Source organism: Canis lupus, chromosome 6, assembly GCF_048164855.1.
Source record: "Canis lupus baileyi chromosome 6, mCanLup2.hap1, whole genome shotgun sequence".
NCBI classification, from domain to species: domain Eukaryota; kingdom Metazoa; phylum Chordata; class Mammalia; order Carnivora; family Canidae; genus Canis; species Canis lupus.
Window position 1 is genome coordinate 35,852,025 of NC_132843.1, and position 18,659 is coordinate 35,870,683.

Here is an 18,659-nt window from a genome sequence, read left to right on the forward strand (position 1 = left end):
CAGTGTTGGCGGGGTGGGGGGGCACGTGGGGAGAGTGGGTCATTCGAAACCAAACCAGGTGCCCGCCCGTGAGTTGCAGGGCTCGCCAGAGCCGCATTAGCAGAGACTCCTGCCTGTGATGGCAGAGCCTCAGTGCAGGACTGCCACCCGCCCTCCCACCAGCTGCCACCCCCACCTCCCAGCAGGATTGGGAAACTTGGTCAGAAACAGTGCCTTCAACTAGAGGCTCCTCATTAGCCGAGAAGGCCAGCCCTGCAGGAAATCCTGAGCTGAGGAACAAGAACAATTTGAAAGGATGCGGGAGGCATTAAGCCAGAATGGTTCTCCAGGGGGGGGTGGCGGGACTAAGTGGAAACTCAGGCAAAGAAAACCAAAGGGGGACCAAGTGAGGCCATCATTCAGGAAAGAAAAATAATGCTTGCCGTCAGGGGGGAGGGCAGTATCTTCACAAGGAAAGAGGAAATCAAAAGCAAAATAAAGAGCCATTTTAGCAAAAATCAATGTTTTAAAAACACACATTCACACTTCCAGAGAGAAGTTCTAGAAACTTAGGGAAGAGCCACTGCTTTGCCCTGACATAAAGGCTATTCAACTAGGAGAACCCAACGGTCTGGCCATGCTGGCACCAAGGATGCACTGACTTTATTGCCCCTTTTGTAGAGTGAGCTTACCATCTCTGCCTCACCTACAATACACTATTATGTGTGGGTCCTCCGAGATGATGGATAGGGAGGCGGTTTTTAAAATATTAAGCAACCCTATTGTAATTAAGTAGGCTAGGTGAATAATGAGAAAATGACAGTCAGAAATTGGGTCAGTATAACCCTGGGAGGAAGGAGGCCGTGAAGGAGGCCATTTCAGGCTCAGGACTCAGGTAAGCTGCCATCCTGCTAAATGACACAGATGGATGCAACAGATTCTCCATTTTTAAGAAAGCATATATGAATGCTGAGTACCCACTAAATTCTCGATCCCTTGTAAGATGTCAAGAATAACATAGAAAAAGCATAAGATGCCACTTCTGAGGCTGTCTCTCAAATAAGATAAACATGTACAAATAAGTGCAACTCCTAGCCTGAGTTATGATAAAAGTCAAGCCAGGGTGTTGATAATAAAAGTACAAATGGCTCAGAGGAGAAATCTATGAGCTGGTGGACCAGGGGCAGTTGCTCTTGAAGCAGAATTTGGATAGGTAGACAGAGAAAAGGGAGAGAATATGAGGAACATAAGGCACAAGTCAAGGAAGCTCGTGGTGATGGCACGAGTGTGTGGCATGGTTGCAGGGCCTGTCCATATGAATGAAATGGTGGAGAAGATGGGAATGCTGGACAACCACTCTGGAAGGGGCATATGTCCAGTTGCAGAAAGCCTTGACATCAGTTGAAAAAATCAACTGTAAAGGAAAAGGAACCCATTGGAGACACTGGAGAAAAGGAGCTGGCTTGACAAAATGGTGCTTTAGGAAGATGGGTGCCGGGGCAGAACATTGAATCAACAGGAGAGGGTGAGGCTGGTGGCAAAAATACTCAAAGAAGAGGAGCTCAGAAGTACAGAGGGCAATGGCCAGATGGGTGCAGAGGGAATGAAGAATGACAGGGCAAGAGAAGGCGGAACTTAGTACCTATTTGCACGCAGAGCATGAGGGAAGTTATGGAGTAAAGATGTCTTGATTGCCTTGGTCCTAAAGAACTAGATTAGTTACCAGGAGGTGTAAGTATGTCCTGCGTCCTGTCCCTGTCAGGACTGGGGTCAAAGAAGGCTTCCCAGAGAAGTGACATGTTGGTGAGCACATTCCACCTGCTGTCAGAGAGAGGAGAGAGCATCCAAAAAGAGGAAACAGCATGGGCCAAGGCAAAGGCAAGGAAGTGTGGAAAAAAGAATCCCCATTGTGGGGATGTCTCTGAACACATGAAGAGTGGGAGAAGGCTGGAGAAGGAGACAGGAGCCAGATCATAGAGGAACTTTGGGACTTTAGACAGCAGGACTGGGGAGCTCAGAAGGCTCTATAAGCAAGGGAGAGACACCATCAGGATCTCTCATAGTTGTTCGTGCAAATATAGACAGTTGAAGAGTATAGATAACCGCAGAATGAAGTGTTATGTGCCTGAAAGCATTCTCTGATTACTTAGAATGGAGGGGACTGTATTAGTCTTTTACTGCTCATGTGGCTCTGCCTTTATTTTTATATGTACCACCTTTCAGCTTAATAAATGTTACTGCTATAAAAAATTGGGGGTGCATAAATCCTCCTAATATTTAGAGCGTCATTGAGATTGCAGTAAAGTTCCCATCTTTGCACCATTTACTATTTTGTGTACTGAATTCAGCCTTGTCTGATACATGCCTGATACTAAAATTGGGGTCTCTGCTTGCTGTTTTGGTTTGGTTTGTTGGTTTGCCTTTGCCTACCTTTTATTTTCAGATTTCCAGTCCCTTTGTTTTCATTATTTCTCTTGTACACAGCATATGATTGTTTTTTTTCATTTGTAATTTAAACTGAGAATCTATTTCCTTTGATAGTTCCTTTTGACATCTTTTATAAATTGTAATATGATAGGTATGCTTGGAATTAGTCTTAACATTATATGCTTTCAACTTTTATTTCACTTTATAGACTTGGTTTTGTCTTTTTTTTTAATAATAAATTTATTTTTTATGGGTGTTCAATTTGCCAACATACAGAATAACACCCAGTGCTCATCTCATCAAGTGCCCACCTCAGTGCCTGCCACCCAGTCACCCCCACCCCCCACCCTCCTCCCCTTACACCACCCCTAGTTCGTTTCCCAGAGTTAGGAGTCTTTATGTTCTGTCTCCCTTTCTGATATTTCCCACTTATTTTTTCTCCTTTCCCCTTTATTCCCTTTCACTATTATTTATATTCCCCAAATGAATGAGACCATATAATGTTTGTCCTTCTCCGATTGACTTATTTCACTCAGCATAATACCCTCCAGTTCCATCCACGTCGAAGCAAATGGTGGGTATTTGTCATTTCTAATGGCTGAGTAATATTCCATTTTAATTTATTTATTTTTTAATTTATGATTTAATTTAATAATGAGAGATTTAATTAATTTAATTTAATTTAATTAATTTAATTTAATTAATTTAATAATGAGAGATACAGAGAGAGAGAGAAGGAGGCAGAGACACAGGCAGAGGGAGAAGCAGGCTCCATGCAGGAAGCCCGGTGTGGGACTCGATCCGGAGTCTCCAGAATCGGGCCCTGGGCTGAAGGCAGTGCTAAACCGCTGAGCCAACGGGGCTGCCCTGTCTTTTAATTTAATATATGTGTGGGTTCATAGTGATACTTTAGAAAATTTAAAAAAAATTTTAAGTGATTATCTTCATAATTTAGAATGTACTTGATCCTCCATATCCTTAGATATAGCTCTGCAAGATGATGACATTTTCTTACTTTTTTTTCTGCCTCTCATTTTCTTACTCTTTTTTCTGCCTCTCATTTTGCTCTCCTACCCAATTTTAGTTGATGATGATGATGGTGGTGATGATACCTCTGTTAATCTTAATTTTGTAATTTTTAATATATGTTTCTCTCTATTGCTTGACTCATTAGCCCTACTTGGTCATTTTAAACCCTGGCTACCTCCCACCTTTTCTTTTTCCTCACCTTCTGAATTGTGTTAAATTGATTGTTTTTCATGTTGTTATAGTTCATTAGAATTTACATCGTTTTCTAGAGCCATAATTGCCACATTTTTTTTCATCATAATGTGCTAAACTAAATTGTTAAAAACCCAACCGCAGTGTTTCTGCCCCAGTTTCTGTATTCTCTACTGGTTGGTTGAAGGGCGGTTTATTCTAGACAGGATCCTGGTGACCGTGTTTTCTGAGTTGTTAGTTGTTTAGTAGCAGCATTTGTACTTGAAAAGTTCAATTGTAACATTTTTTTAATCCTTTAAACTTAATTCTTAATAAGGTTTTTGTAAGCACAGTTCCACTGTCTCCTAGCATGAGATGTTGCTGTGGAAAATTCTGAAACCAACCTAATTCTTTTCCCCTTAGAAAAGACGTTTTGGTTTTGGTTTTGGTTTATATTGTTTGTTTTGGTTTTTTGTTTTGTTTTGTTTTGTTTTGTTTTTTTTGATGGTTAAGAGTCTTTCTTTACATTTTGGGTTGTTGGCTCTGTATCGATTTTTTCACAGACAGTTTATGTTTGGTTTTGGTTTGGTTTGTCTATGCTTTGTACATAGACTTAAATATCTTATTTCTGGAAAATGTGTTGTAATTATATTTCTTCAAATACAATTTATATTCTATTTTTTTCAATACTCTAATAAATACTGCTTGGTCTATTTATGCATACACATAGGTCTACGTGATCTGTTTCATCTTCCATAGCTGCCATGTTCTTTTTATAATCCTTTTTAAGTATTAATTTCCATTTTCTTTTTGCTCACTTCAGCATTCTTGATCTTAAGCCCACTTTTTTGAGCATTGTCTATTTACCTTTCTGCTGCCTCTTTGGCTTCTGAATCTCCTCCACTTCTCCCCTGAACTCTGCTAGCTCACTTTTTGTCTCTTTCAGTTGTCTCAACATTTCTTCCTTGAGTTTCTATTTTATATAAGTGATCTTTCTTCATTAAGTTTTGTGTTTTTTTGTTTATCTATGCTTATTTGCTTGCCCGGTTCCTTTAGCTCTGTGACAACACAACTTCAGATGTGTTTTTTGTCCATTTGTTTTCTTTAATCATAACCTTCTTTTCTTTGCAGTATGTTTGTGGAGCTCTTTGGATAGTTTTTTCCTTCTTTCTTTCTTTCTTTCTTTCTTTCTTTCTTTCTTTCTTTCTTTCTTTCTTTTCTTCTTTCTTTCTTCTTTCTTTCTTTCTTTTTCTTTTTTTCTCTATTCCTTCCTTCCTTCCCTTCTTCCTTCCTTCTTTCCTTCCCTTCTTCCTTCCTTCCTTCCTTCCCTTCTTCCTTCCTTCCTTCCTTCCTTCCTTCCTTCCTTCCTTCCTTCCTTCCTTTCTCTCTCTCTCTCTCTCTCTCTCTCTCTCTCTCTCTCTCTCTCTCTTTATTTTTATAAGTAACACAGGGCTTGAACTCACAACCCTGAGCTGAAATTAAGAGTCGGACACTTAACTGACTGAGCCAACCAGGCACCTCCTGATAGTTTATTTTCTATTCTGACTTGTACTTGATGGAGATAAGCTCTTTCTATTTTGTCAGCTATTTTGCAGAAAGTTTATGGGGCAGGGTCCAGGCCATGATACCATCCATCAGAGTCTCTTTCATTTACAGGACTACATTTTATAACACACAGGGTTGTGTGTATGCATATATGTACATGTTGATTTAGCCTTTACTTCAGCCCAAAAGAAAGAAGAGATTGACAATTCCAAGACTGATTAATACTGAACCTTTGCTCTCCAGTCTGCCTCCCCAACAGACTGCTTCCTGCAGAGAGAGCACCCTGAAGTGCTTTCCTGTTTATACCATATTCCCTGCTTCTTGATGGAGCCAGACAGGGTCCAGGGATGTTCTCACAGACAGCTGATTCACCGTAGACCTGTTATTTACCAAAAGATGGCATTGGTTCTGTCCTCTTTGATGAGCTCTGTGCTCTGCCAACCGTGCTTGAGGTCCTTGCCAGTAGACATCCTTTAGCATCTACCTGCTCCTGGTTGGAACTTTATTGCATATGACAGCTTTTCCTCAACAAAGGTGAAGTTTGCATTTTTGTTTTTCATTTTCCTTATTGTTTTGGAATGAATTTAGAAAGAAGTGAACAAGGCTTTCTTCACACTGCTATCTTAAAAGTAGAAGTCCTGTCTAAAAGGATGTAATCTCTTGTCTTGTTCTGTCTGAATCTCCAGCTTAATTATATCTGGGAAAAGAAGATGCTCAATAAATACTTGTTAGATGAAATAAATAAATGAAAGAATGAACAATTCTTAAATGTAATAGTTGAGACATAACTGCATTTATTAAGACCTCTCTTCAGAAGAACTTCAGGAACTAATGTCCTAGTTCCTCCTTGCTATAGCATAACAAGGCGTATTTTCCAGGGCATTTCTTATGGTTTAAAGATCTTCTGCCCACCTTTCTCCCATCTTTCACTATCTTGTCTCAGCATCCTGCTGTCACTCAGTATTGGAACTCAGAGTACCTGGTACACATGAACAGTGAATTCTACAGGAACACTTAATATAGTGGAGAGTTTTTTTCTAGTTTGTTATCTAGCCTGTTTTTATAGATGCATTTTGCAATTGTTTCTCCTTGGCTTGTTTCTGAAATTGGAAAAGCACTGTATCCTCTTTACCATAAATCATCAGAAAATAAAGGCAGAGTGATGTCATTCTGCACCCTGTTTTGGTAAGGAATGGAGATAATTGTTCACATTTCCCCAGGTCCCCCAGGGTCCAGCATTGGTCTGGACTCTATCCAAATGCAGCCAAAGAGGAAGGATCGTTTGAGAAATGGAACACTGCAAGATACAGCCACTCTTTTCAGCCCTTGTGAATTCCATAGGGATTTTAGCGTACATGTGATTCAAGAAAAGATCAGCCTGGCTGTCAGAAGAGATACTGAGTCCAGCTTTCTTTCTGGTTTCCCTTTCAAAAGAGAAGAGCCTTTAACTCAAGGAATCTACTTCTTAAGGCCCCTGAGAACAAGCTGTACATCTCAGATTATTCTTACGCATTCCAGGAGGCATTTGGGAAATATATATGTTAATTTCTGATTGTCCTTGGGACTACAGGTAAAACCAAAAGCTGTCCTACTAGCTCAAACACCTTCAGTGCCTAATCTGACAAAATTCCTCATTCCTTTTAAGGGCTCTTCAAGGGATGATTTTCTTTCTTATCTTCCTTTTCTTGAGTCACTCAAACTCCTCCAAATTGTTCATGCTCTGCACCCTTCTCATTGCTGAGCTAACTGCAATTGGTTACCCATTACTGCGCATGTTGACAGAGAATCCAGAGTCATGTCGACTATCCATGGACTACCCATGCCAGCCTGCAAAATTTAGATGGGTAAGACAACAGGAAAGGGAGAGCCTGGGGGATGCACACCCCTAGTCCTTATTACAGGTATTCCAAACAGAAGTACAATAACCAGCCATGTCTGCCTACAACTAGGTGCATCAATGCTCTTCCTTCCAGATGTCCATTGATATTACCCCTGCAGCCCACATAACCAAAGTAGAACTCTCACTTAACTGCCTGAAAACCTGTGTCTGCCCAAACCCTACCCCTGCCTTTGGGGCCTTGATGAGCTTCCATTAGGGGCACTCTGCTTTGTCAGGGACAGTTCTAGCTTATGTCTGATAACCTATAAAATTAAGCATTTGTCCCAGTCAAAAGTGGTTTTTTTTGACAGATTATATGCTCTCCCTAGTTTAATTAAATGCCTGATTTTCAAAAGGCAGCATGAGTCAGAATGTCTCTGGTTATAAGAAAAGTCTTTCTCTTGGTATGCTTTGGTGGCTCAGTGGTTGAGCATCTGCCTTTAGCTCAGGGCATGATCCCCAAGTCATGGGATCGAGTCCCACATCAGGCTCCCTTCATGGAGCCTGCTTCTCCCTCTGCCTGTGTCCCTGCCTCTCTCTCAGTGTCTATCATGAATAAATAAATAAAATATTTTTTAAAAAAGAAAAGTCTTTCTCTTTTTCTCACCTTTGTAGAAGAATATTAGGATGCACCAAAAGAATGACACCAGAAGAATGACACAGGGACTTGAAGTCTCAGCACACAAATGACCTGGGGCAGGTGATTGGGAAAAAGTTGACACTGAAGGGTGTCCAGGCAAACTCAGAGAAATTTTATGTGAGGCTAAAGGGAAGAAACCTATCCCAGAGATTAGGAAGGAGGGGCAGGACTCCAGGCTTAGGGGAGATATTTGGGGATAATACACTCCCCAGGTCAGAAAGAAGGGCATTTGTGGAGAACAGGCATTCTGTGTGCCCTTTTTTCTCCCTCTTTGTGTCTGCACACTTTGACCAATAATGCACCAGTGATTTCTCTCTGGTATTTCATTTATGGCAATAACTTCAGGTCCTGTGTCTGGTCATAATGGTGATCTATGTATGCCATCTACAGTGGGCATGGATAATGAATCCTATTTTATTTCTTAATTAAGAATTTGAAAGTACTGCAAATTACTGCAATTAACATGGATTTTCTTCCTCATTTATTTACTTATTTAGATGCCTGAAATTGCACCCTTAGCTTAAACCAACCACAGGGTTCAGAGCCTGTTAAAATATATAGCATTCATTAAAATATTTATTCTTCCCCAACAGTGAAGTTGCAATTTGGAAATGGTGGCGATATCTATGTATACAAAATTCTTCCCCCCTCAAAAATAAACTATAACTATCTCTATCTATATAAATACAAATGTATAGAATATAAAATTCATCCAGCTAATTTAGAAAGTTGAATTTGTTGACAATCCTTTGTGTAACTGAAATAAACTAAGATTTTCAGAATAGCTCATTATTATTTTAACTTCAACCAGTGCTCTTGTTTTCCCTTTCAAAGTTCTTGGAGATTTGAGCATCATCATATTTTCAGAAGATCAGTGCTCACTGAAAAATAATAAAAACAATTTAAGGGTGGTTGAATTCATCTCACTGACTTCAAAACAACAGAATCTCAATAAACTATTTAACATCAAATTATCTAGTACTTTTGAAGATTCAACCTTAGTCTTCATTCTTGGGTTTTTGGATTTAGTTTTGTTTCTAACTGGTTTGCATAGAGACACAGCTCAAGAGAGAGTGGTTGACATTAACCAAAAATATGCGTTAGAACTTTAAGTCCTTCGGTGTGGGCCAGCAGCCACTCCAGACTCCAGCCCGCAAGGGTGTAAATGGGTATAATTCTACCAGAAAGCAATTGAGGAATACCATCTCAAAAGCCCTAAAAGAGGAAAACCCTTTGAAATCCAGCTAGTCCACTTCAATGAATTTATCCTTAGCAAAGAATGAAGGATGTGTGCCAAGATATAGCTACAATGACATTCATTACTGCCCTGTTTATAGTAGCAAAATAAGTAAAATAACCTATGTACAGCAGTAAGAGATTGAATAAATCTTTTGCTGGAATACTAAACAACTATTAAAAACTATGTGGTTTGTATTAGTTATCTATGGCTACATTACCCCAAAACTTAGCAGCTTAAAATAACAAACACATTATCTTGCAGTGTCAAGAGCCTGTGGGCAATGGCTGATCTGGGTCCTCTGACTCAGGACTCTCATAAGTCAAGGTGTTTGAACCATCTCAAGGAAAGGATCCACTTTCAAGTTCATTCAAGTGGGCATTGGCAGGATTCAGGTCCTCTAAGCCTGCTGATTGGAGGTCTCCCTCAGTTCCACAGCCCTCCTTTCTGTGGGGCAGTTTACAACATAGCAGTTGGTTTCATCACAATAAACAAGCCAGAGAGCAGGAGAAGGTGAACAAGACAGCAGTCAGAGTAATTTTGTAACCTAATCTTGAACTGATATCCCATCACATTTGCCATATTCTGTTGGTTAGAAGTAAATCAGAGGTCCCACCTACACTCCAGGGGAGTTCATTACACGATGACAAAGATGCAAGAGAGCAGGGATCACCGGGAGCCATCTTAGAAGCTACTAGATACCACACAATTAACATGTATTAAAAAATATTGGCAAAAAAAATATTCATAAAATCTTACTCAATGAAACAAAAGCAGGTCACCAAACAGCATATGCAGTATGATCTCAGTTCTATAAGCGAAAAACAACAGAAAAAAATATATATGCATATATATTAAATACTCATGAAACAGTCTGTAAGTGTCCTGTGGGTTAACTAGTGATTATATCTGAATGGTGGGATGACAGATGAGTTTTGTGTCTCATTTCCTAATATGTATTTTTTATTTTTTCTAAAATGAACATATATTGCTTACAATTTTAAAAAAAGCACATATTATTTAATTTAAACACAAAGCATTCTAAATCCTCTAAACTTCTTGTTTCTGACCTGTACTACTGTCCATCTTTACAGGACGTTCTTGCTCACTACTTGAAGGCACCTAAGTAGAAGTTCACGAAATTCTTTGTAGACCCCATTGAAACCACTGTCAAGTAAATTGTGAGTATGTTCTAGAATTTTCTATATTTATGTCTTCTCAAACAACCGTTACCACCAATAATGCTACCATGGAAAACTAAAAAGAAAATTTTAGTGACCTCTAAGGTCACTGGGACCACACTGTAACTACCTGAAAGAGCTGGGTCCCATGATGATCTTTTTCCCCTTGAACCAGTATCTTCCTGGCTCAATCATGGTTGCTTTCATGAGTTGGCATAATCACAGGATGTCTATCTTCTCTGCAAAATTCCAACATGATAGGTTCTATTTTTATGTCAAACATAGGTAAACCAGATCTGACACTGCTGAACATATTTGCAAGTTTGTGAAAGGAAAGGGGATGGGTGAGAAGATAAAATCATTACTAATCCCCACACTTCATTGGTTTCCAGGCCACACACCACCAGAGGGGCCTGAGTTGGGATGCCACTGGTTCTAGGTTGAAATGACTTCTCCATCAATGTAAATGTTATCTTAAGGTCATTTACTGATGAAAACTATTGTTTTTCCAAACATAGATTTATTGGTTGCTTGACAAGCTGTCCAGTTTTTCTATACCTATACTGAGCACAGAGAAATCTGCTTAGGTTGGGTGAATTGGTATCCATAGAGAAGGAAGGCAGTGGTTTTTTTAAATGGCAAGGAATTAGGACCAGGTTTGAAATACTGGTGGGTATCTTCTTATTGGATATACAGTACAAGAGCTGGCATAACATCACACTCAAATCTTGGTGGTTTAACATAATAGATCATTTTTCCTTTATATAAGGCCCAGATGAGTGTTTGTCAAAGTGATGATTCAGAAACCCAGGTGTTTTCTATCTTGTGGCTTCACCATCTTCTAGGACCTTTGAGGTTTATGCTGGATTTTCTACATCTACCTGGTTGACAGGGAAGAAGACCGTGAAGATGGCTCCTACCAACCTTGACCTGTGATTGACACACATTCCATTTCATGAATGACTGCCAGTCACATGGGCCTCACCTTGATTTTTTAAAAAAAAAAGGCCTTGAGTTAGTCCCTGATTGGCAGTCACTTCCTAACAAATCTACTCTGTGGTAGGAGAACACACATCATGGGCTCTATCAGGAAAAATCATAGTGTTAGAAAGGTCCTATTAAGAAAATTCTTAGCGGGCATTCATTCGTCCATCACAGAGCAGGGATCAGTTGACTCATCAATAATTTTGAATAATGGACCATTCTTCTCTTTATGAAGGAACTTCTAATACCAACCATACATTCTTCTCGTGATTAAGGCAACAAGTCCCTGGTGTCAAACAAGGTTCTAAAGGTGCTAAGTATGCCTGCCAATGCTGGTAGTTTGCAGAACCCACTGGGTTCTCATGATACCAGCTCTAAAACCACTTTTGTCTGCCTGTCTCCCTGCCTGTCTGTCTCTCTTTCTCTCTCTCAGTCTTAGCTTCTTATTGTGTCAAATGACAGTAACAAGTTCCATTTCTTAGGATTGTTATAAAGCCACAAGGAAATAATTCGAGAAAGGGCATGGTACACACTGTCTCAACACCAGGGGCTTCTGGAGAAGCAAGTATCCACATGTGATGAATAATCTCCAAAGTGCCTTTCCAGCACTACCACAATCGCTGATTATAATAATATCCTTGTTACTATTAAGCTACAATTACAATGATTAGCACTACCGTCAATGCGACATCTCTTCTCAACAGTGCTTATATTTGGATATTTAAGTCTCATGACAACCTTATAAACTGGAAAGGAGACTCACTATTACACCCATTCCATAGGTGAGAGAATTGAGCCTCATGGAGGCTAAGTGATAATGACCAAGGTCACCGTATAGCCCAGCCAGAGTCACCACTTGGCTCTCAAACCCAAGTTAAATGATACTACTGCACCAGATGTAAAATAGGAATGTGTTGGAAAATATGGCATCATTGAGGAGACCTCGTCTCACCCCCTCATTGTTCAGATGACTTGGGGATGCCATTGAGGACTGATTCTTTCTATGCCCCTGGCCTCAAGTTGTCCTTTCTCCTTCCATATTAGTCAGACTAATTGGACCTGGGTCACGGGGTGGACGGAAAGGCAAGTAGTGACAGTGTTGGTGGTATCATTTTATAGAAGCCATAATACACGGGGCTCTTGGAAACTGTTCCAAGGAACATGAGCAGAATCCCAGAAAGGTGGGAAAGGGGGCACTTTTCCTCCTCTTTAGCTCACATACATGTATCACTGGCCAGCATCACCAAACCTAGTGAAGTGAGTGATAAATTGGAATCTGCTACTAGGTTTCATAAATTTTTTCTCTCTTCCTTTCAATCCTTAGGACTTTTCCCAGATAATGTTAATGACTAATTCTTTAGTGACTTTATTCTTTCAATTGAGAAAGAGGAAAAAAACAAAAAGAACTATCACCAGTAGCCTTAGGTTAGCAGAATAAGGTCTCTAGAGACAGTGTTTGGTCCTGAATTGGGTGACTCCAACTGCCACCGGCAGTTGAGCTGTTGCACACATGGATCTTCCTGTAGAGCGCAGCCCCCAGACCTAGACCTGCTGTCACAGGAAGGTTATTTAGACACCGTCCGTTATGATTTCCTCATCTGTTAAATCAGGTGGATGATGCCCTCCTTGCCACCTCCTCAACTTTCTTCTGGAAATACTGAGACCTGGGGACTCAAACAAGTAAACAGAAAGTGCTTTGAAAAGCATAATGTGCTAAATAAATATACCAAGAGTCATCATTATCACTGTGCTATTGCCATTATTATTTTGTGGTCAGCTCAGCTTTTCTTAATGCAGAGCAGTTAATGAAGTGGCAACTGTATTGGTTTCCCACTAGGAGGGTGAAGGGGCCAAATGAGGCTCTATTTTTATCCCATTTTAGTATCTGGGTTTTTATTCACAATAGCTATGTCTAGTGGGTTTATCAGTATTTTAATTACAGTGCCACTTCATTATACTTATTCCTAACAAAAACCAGGCTAAGGGCATATTTTTTTAATCCTAAAAATGGTGGATGTTCCTAAAGAAATTCTAACTTTCACCAGCAACCAAAACACTGACACCTTTGATCCTACCTCTAAGCTTGGTACCTACAACTTTTAATGAATTATTTTCAGCATAACAAAAAAAAATGTTTAATTGTATTTGAAGGCCTAGTAGTAGAGAGAAAAATGACAAAGTCTATTAGTCATCAGACTTTGGTTTACAAATTGTTCACCTGCAGAGAAGCACTTTTCCTATGGTCACGAGAAGTTACCGGAATAGGAAATTTAGTAATCAACATAAAGACAGACTGGTAAAGCCAAACAAAGAGAAGGGCTATCTCACTCATCACCCTGGCACATGGCCTTTCTGTTGTTCCTATAGCATCTTAGGTAGGCTTGCCTTAGTGTCATTATCAAAAAGACAAGTAAACAACTGCCTCATTAGAAGGAAAAAAATAGTAAATGTTGCAAACTAGGGAATCTAGCCAGTTAGGGCCATAAAATATCAAATTAGAAGGGGCTATGCAAGCCTATGGCCCAAAATAACCATTTTATAGATAAGAGAAAGAAGGCTTACACAGCTGAAGTGCACATCCAAGGTCATGCAAATGCACAACATTAAGTTGATCCCTGAGGGGAGCATATTACTTTCCTATCTTTGTTGTAACAAATTACCACATATTTAGTGGCCTAAAGCAACACAAATTTATATTCTCACCATTCCATTCTTACAGATCAGAGGCCTCGCATGGTGTCACTGGGCTAAGATCAAGGTGTTGATCAAGGTGTTGTTCTTTTCTGGAAACTCTGAGGAGAATCCACTTCTTTGTCCTGTCCAGCTTCCAAAACAGCCTGCATCCTTGGCTTGTGGCCCCTTCTTCCATCTTCAAAGCCAGAAATGTTACATGTCTCTGATGCTTTTTTATGTAATCACATCTCTGACCATAGCCAGGAAGGATTCTCTGCTTTTAAGGACTCATGTGATTAGACTGAGTTCACTTGAATGATCCAGGGTAATCCCCCTATCCTGAGATCGGTAACCTTATTTACATCTGCTGAGTCCCTTTTAGCAAAAGATAATATGTTCATAGGTTCTGGGGGACATCTTTGGGCAGGGAAGGGCATTATTCTGCCCACCAGAGGGAGAATGAATTTACAGAGAAACAAGATGGTGAGTTAAAATGGTTGAGTTAATGAGTTAAAATTTTTTCCACAAAAAATAACTGTGGACACCTATTGTAGGCTAGGGTCTCCAGGAATCCTACTCTACATGGAAAGTTGTTGGAAGTAAGAGTGCTCAGGATCAAGTCCTACAGGAGACAGGAATGGGTGGAGGGAGGAGCTGGGCAATCCTAAAGCTTCAATTCACCCCATGGTAATCCCTAGAATGGAATGGCCCTTCAGAGTTGTCATGAGGGTCTGATCTTTAAACTCTTTTCCCTCTTATTGCTTTGACCACATTAAGCAGTCACAGGGTGTGGGCTGCCCCAAGAAGGGGTTGTGACCTTGGGCAAGTCCACTTTCTTCTGAGAGGACAGTTCTCAGTATCTAGGGGAATTTGTCCTTCATTTGTAAAGGAAGCTCTAAGAAGACAATCACAGCTTCTAGTAGAGAGCTTGTGCCGACATTTTTTTAAGGTTTTATTTATTTATTCATGAGAGACACAGAGAGAGAGAGAGAGAGAGGCAGAGACACAGGCGGAGGGAGAAGCAAGCTCCATGTGGGGAGGCGGACGTGGGACTCGATCCCAGGTCTCCAGGATCAGGCCCTGGGCTGAAGGCAGCTCTAAACTGCTAAGCCACCCGGGCTGCCCTTGTGCCGACATTTCATGCCCACATTTGAAAAAAAGTAATAATAATGAAGTCAGCTATGGTCTGTTTTGAATGATGCCTGACAGATTTTGCAGAGAGGTTCATGAGACAGAACAGGGTCTGGAAGGAGAGTCAGATTCTTGACATTGCACGGACATGGGAGCAAGAACAGGCAAGAGTCACATGAGGAGAGGAGAATGACACTGGGTCAGAAATAGTGTCGACCCCAAAGGAAAAAACAGACAGATTGTGAGTTCTGGGGACTAAGATCCAAATTCACATCCAACCCATAGCAGAGGAGTGGACATTGCCAGAGGCTACAGGTAGGGATGGTAATGCTGATACTGGTTTAGGAAGATTCCAACAACTTGCAGCAGAGACTGGTCAAAACATTACAATCCAGCATGAGCCATGGGAGTAATTAGGGAACAGGTAAGAAGTCCTGTTTCTATAGAACTGAGGAAAAGGCAAGAGCCAAATTACCAAGGAAAGTGGTGTTCTGTATGAGATTGAGCAGGTGCACTACAGTCTCATGTCATTTGGCCTATGGATGTCATTTGGCACCAGCCCAAGTCGGATTTCAGCACAGGAGCACAGGATGTTCCAGTCATCTGAGTAGCAAAGGCTAGAAAGATGTGAGGGCATTGCCTCATGTTCTTTCACAGAATATCAGGGCTAACCTTAATGTTCGTTTTAACCAAATAGTGTCTGTGAGGAGGGTACAAAGACTGATTTGTCCCTACCCTCGAACCCCCAAGACTCTCACTGTCTCTGGTCAGTGCTGACTGAACCCAATATCGGTGCCAGAGTGAGCTCTGCTTGTTTGTCCAGACAAACCTCATGGAATCTCAACAACCTCCACTTCTCTGCACATCCAGACTGCAAAGTCTGAAGAGAATGATATTTAAGACAGGGGCTACCTGCATGTTCTAGAAGATTGTATAGATACTGTATGGAGTCTAACCATATTTATAGACAAAGTGGTTTTGTTTTCTTCTACATGCCTTAATTCAAGGGGTGAGAGCAAAGCACTTCTACATAGTAAGCACTGTTACTTCCCTGTAAGTCCTTTGTCACGTGTAACTATCAGCAAGAACACTAACAAAAACTTCTGTTTCCTGAAAGGCCTCACGTTTTACCAAGCTCTCTCATGTCCATTGTTTCTTTTCAATTTGACGATACTACTTGGGGGAGGGAATTACTATGCTCCTAGTAAAGATGAATGAACTGATTCAGAGAGTTGAGTGACTTACCTTAAGTCACAGGTTAGAGTCTGAAATTGGACCTGGGCCTTTCAAATACAAGTTGCTTCTACCACATTATCATAAGTCTACACCAGTGAAAGAGTTCTGTGTCTCACAACCCTGCAAGTTTAGGAGGAAGGAGAGTCAGGAAGGTAGAGAAGGCAGAGAACTGAGGAAAAAATTGTCTGACTTTCACCTTTTGTCTCAGGCCAGTTCTGAGATCACTGTATTTGATTCCTTTTTTTTTTTTTTTTTTTAAGATTTATTTACTTATTTCAGAGAGAGAGGGATAGGGGCAGAGGGAGAAAAGCAGACTCTCCACTGAGCATGAGCTCTATCCCAGGACTCTGAGATCATGACCTGCGCCAAAATCAAGAGTCAGAGAGGTTCAACCGACTGAGCCAACCAGGCATCCCTGTTTTTGGCTCCTTTTGCCTTTCCCTCAGTGTTTTCAACTCTTCAAAGCATTTTGTACACCCTTACCTCATTTGTTCCACTCAGCAGTCCTGTGAGGTAGGCAGAGCACATCTGACAGATGAGAAAGCTACAGCCCAGAGAGGTTAGACCACTGGCCCAAGAACAGTTGGCCATCGAGTGGCAACATTGGAACTGGAACCCAGATCCTTGCGATGGGGATGGGATGGGGGGAAGCACCTGCTGAGAGAAGTAGGAAGGAAACATTTCATTAAAAGATTCATCAGTATCCATATACATTTCACATTATACAAAACGGAAGTCAAACCATTATGCTCTATACCTTAAACTTACACACTGATGTAGGTTGATAATATGTCAGTAAGACTGGAAAAAATAAACTTAAAAATTCACATGAAAGTAAAACTAACAACAGCCAAGAGTTTGGGGAAAGGATGTAAAAAAGCGGGGCTACATCACAGGCATCAAAACACATGATAAAGCAATGTGATCAAGGTGTAGGGACACAGAGACTAATGGAATAACTAGAAAGTTCAGAAAGAGACCCACGCATTTAGGAAACTTGTTATATGACAGTAGTTGATTACAAATAAATAGGTAAAGTATGGACTTTTGAAATTAGTGTCACAACAATTGGCTCCCCATATTGCAAAATTAACATTAGAGCTTTATTTCATATGCAAAATGACAAAATATTGTAAATAAACTGCAGGTGGATTTGAGGCTAAAAGTTCAAACAACAACTTTTAAACTATTTGAAGAAAATTCAGGAAAATATTTTTATATCAAATCAGGAAAAGATTTCTTAAGATACAAAAAAAAAACCCCACAAAATAAAAAGATATATTGGATCACATTAAAATTTAAGATTTGTATAAGACCAAAGACACCATGAACAAAGCCAAAGGATGAGTGAGAGATTTGAAGGAGGCAGTTGCAATGCATTTGACCAGCAAAGGATTAATATCTAAAATATGTGAGGAAAATGCTGCAATAGGTAAAAGACAAACAGCCCACTAGAAAAACATGCAAAATATAAAAATAGAAATCAAAATGGGCTATAAAAACATGGAAAGATGCCCTACCTCATTAATAATCAAGGAAATGCCAAGTACAGTGAACAGATACCATTTCACACCTATTTAGTTGTCAGAATTAGATAGTTCAACAGTGCTGAGTTTTTGTGGGAAATAGGCACTGTCATTCTGGAGGGAGCATGTTGTTTTAACCCCTTTAGAGAGCAATTTGGAAATATCTTGTAAAAGTGAAGGTATATGTCTCTATGACAACTACTTCTATGTCTAGATACATACCCTAGCAAAACTCATTCCGATGCATAATATGACTTATAAAAAAGGATGTTTATTATTGCAATGCTTTCCAAAATTGAAAATTTGGAAACAATCTAAATGCTCATCAGCGGGTCAATGAAGGGATGCCTGGGTGGCTCAGTGGTTGAGCATCTGCCTTTGGCTCAGGTTGTGATCCCAGGGTCCTCAGTTTGAGTCCCACATCGGGCTCCCTGCAGGGAGCCTGCGTCTCCCTCTGCCTGTGTCTCTGCCTCTCTTTGTGTGTCTCTCATGAATAAATAAAATTTTAAAAAAGGAGAAGACAGGTCAATGGAAAAGCCATGTATATTTCATAGCAGTGAGGCTCCCTAACTCATTATCAAAATAGATGATTTGGGAAACTCCAAGTTGAACAAAAAAATCAAATCATATCAATGTACCATTTACATACATGTTTAAAGCATACAAAACAATATTGTCTATTACTTATGGATTCAAGCATAGGTGTGGTAAGTGCATAAAAACACAGAGAGATCCATGCAGTCCAGGAGAATGGTTTCTCAGAAGAAGGAGGAGGATGATAGGCTCAAAAACAGTACAAAGACACTTCAACTGAACCTATGTGTCATTTCATTAATTAAAAAATAAACTAAAACAAATTCAGTGATGTGACCATTATAACATTCTGTACTGTGGCTATTGAGTGTTTGACATAGTAAACAATTCAGGAAAGAAGTTATTCACCAGCAGCCTCTCTTTCCTCTGGTGGAAATGAGAAGGCAGTGGGGAGCATGAATCTGCAGGAAACAGAGCTGACAGCTTT

At 40.2% G+C, this 18,659-nt stretch overlaps 1 protein-coding gene across 2 annotated transcripts in view; it reads left to right on the plus strand.

The window, feature by feature from the left end:
• LOC140635212 (urea transporter 2-like) overlaps positions 1-18,659 on the plus strand; it is a 470,205-nt gene that overhangs the window by 305,158 nt on the left and 146,388 nt on the right. For both annotated transcript variants that reach the window (XM_072829450.1, XM_072829451.1), the window contains one exon: positions 10,002-10,088. The gene's annotated coding sequence lies outside the window, so the exon portion shown is untranslated. The remainder of the gene's footprint in view (positions 1-10,001; positions 10,089-18,659) is intronic.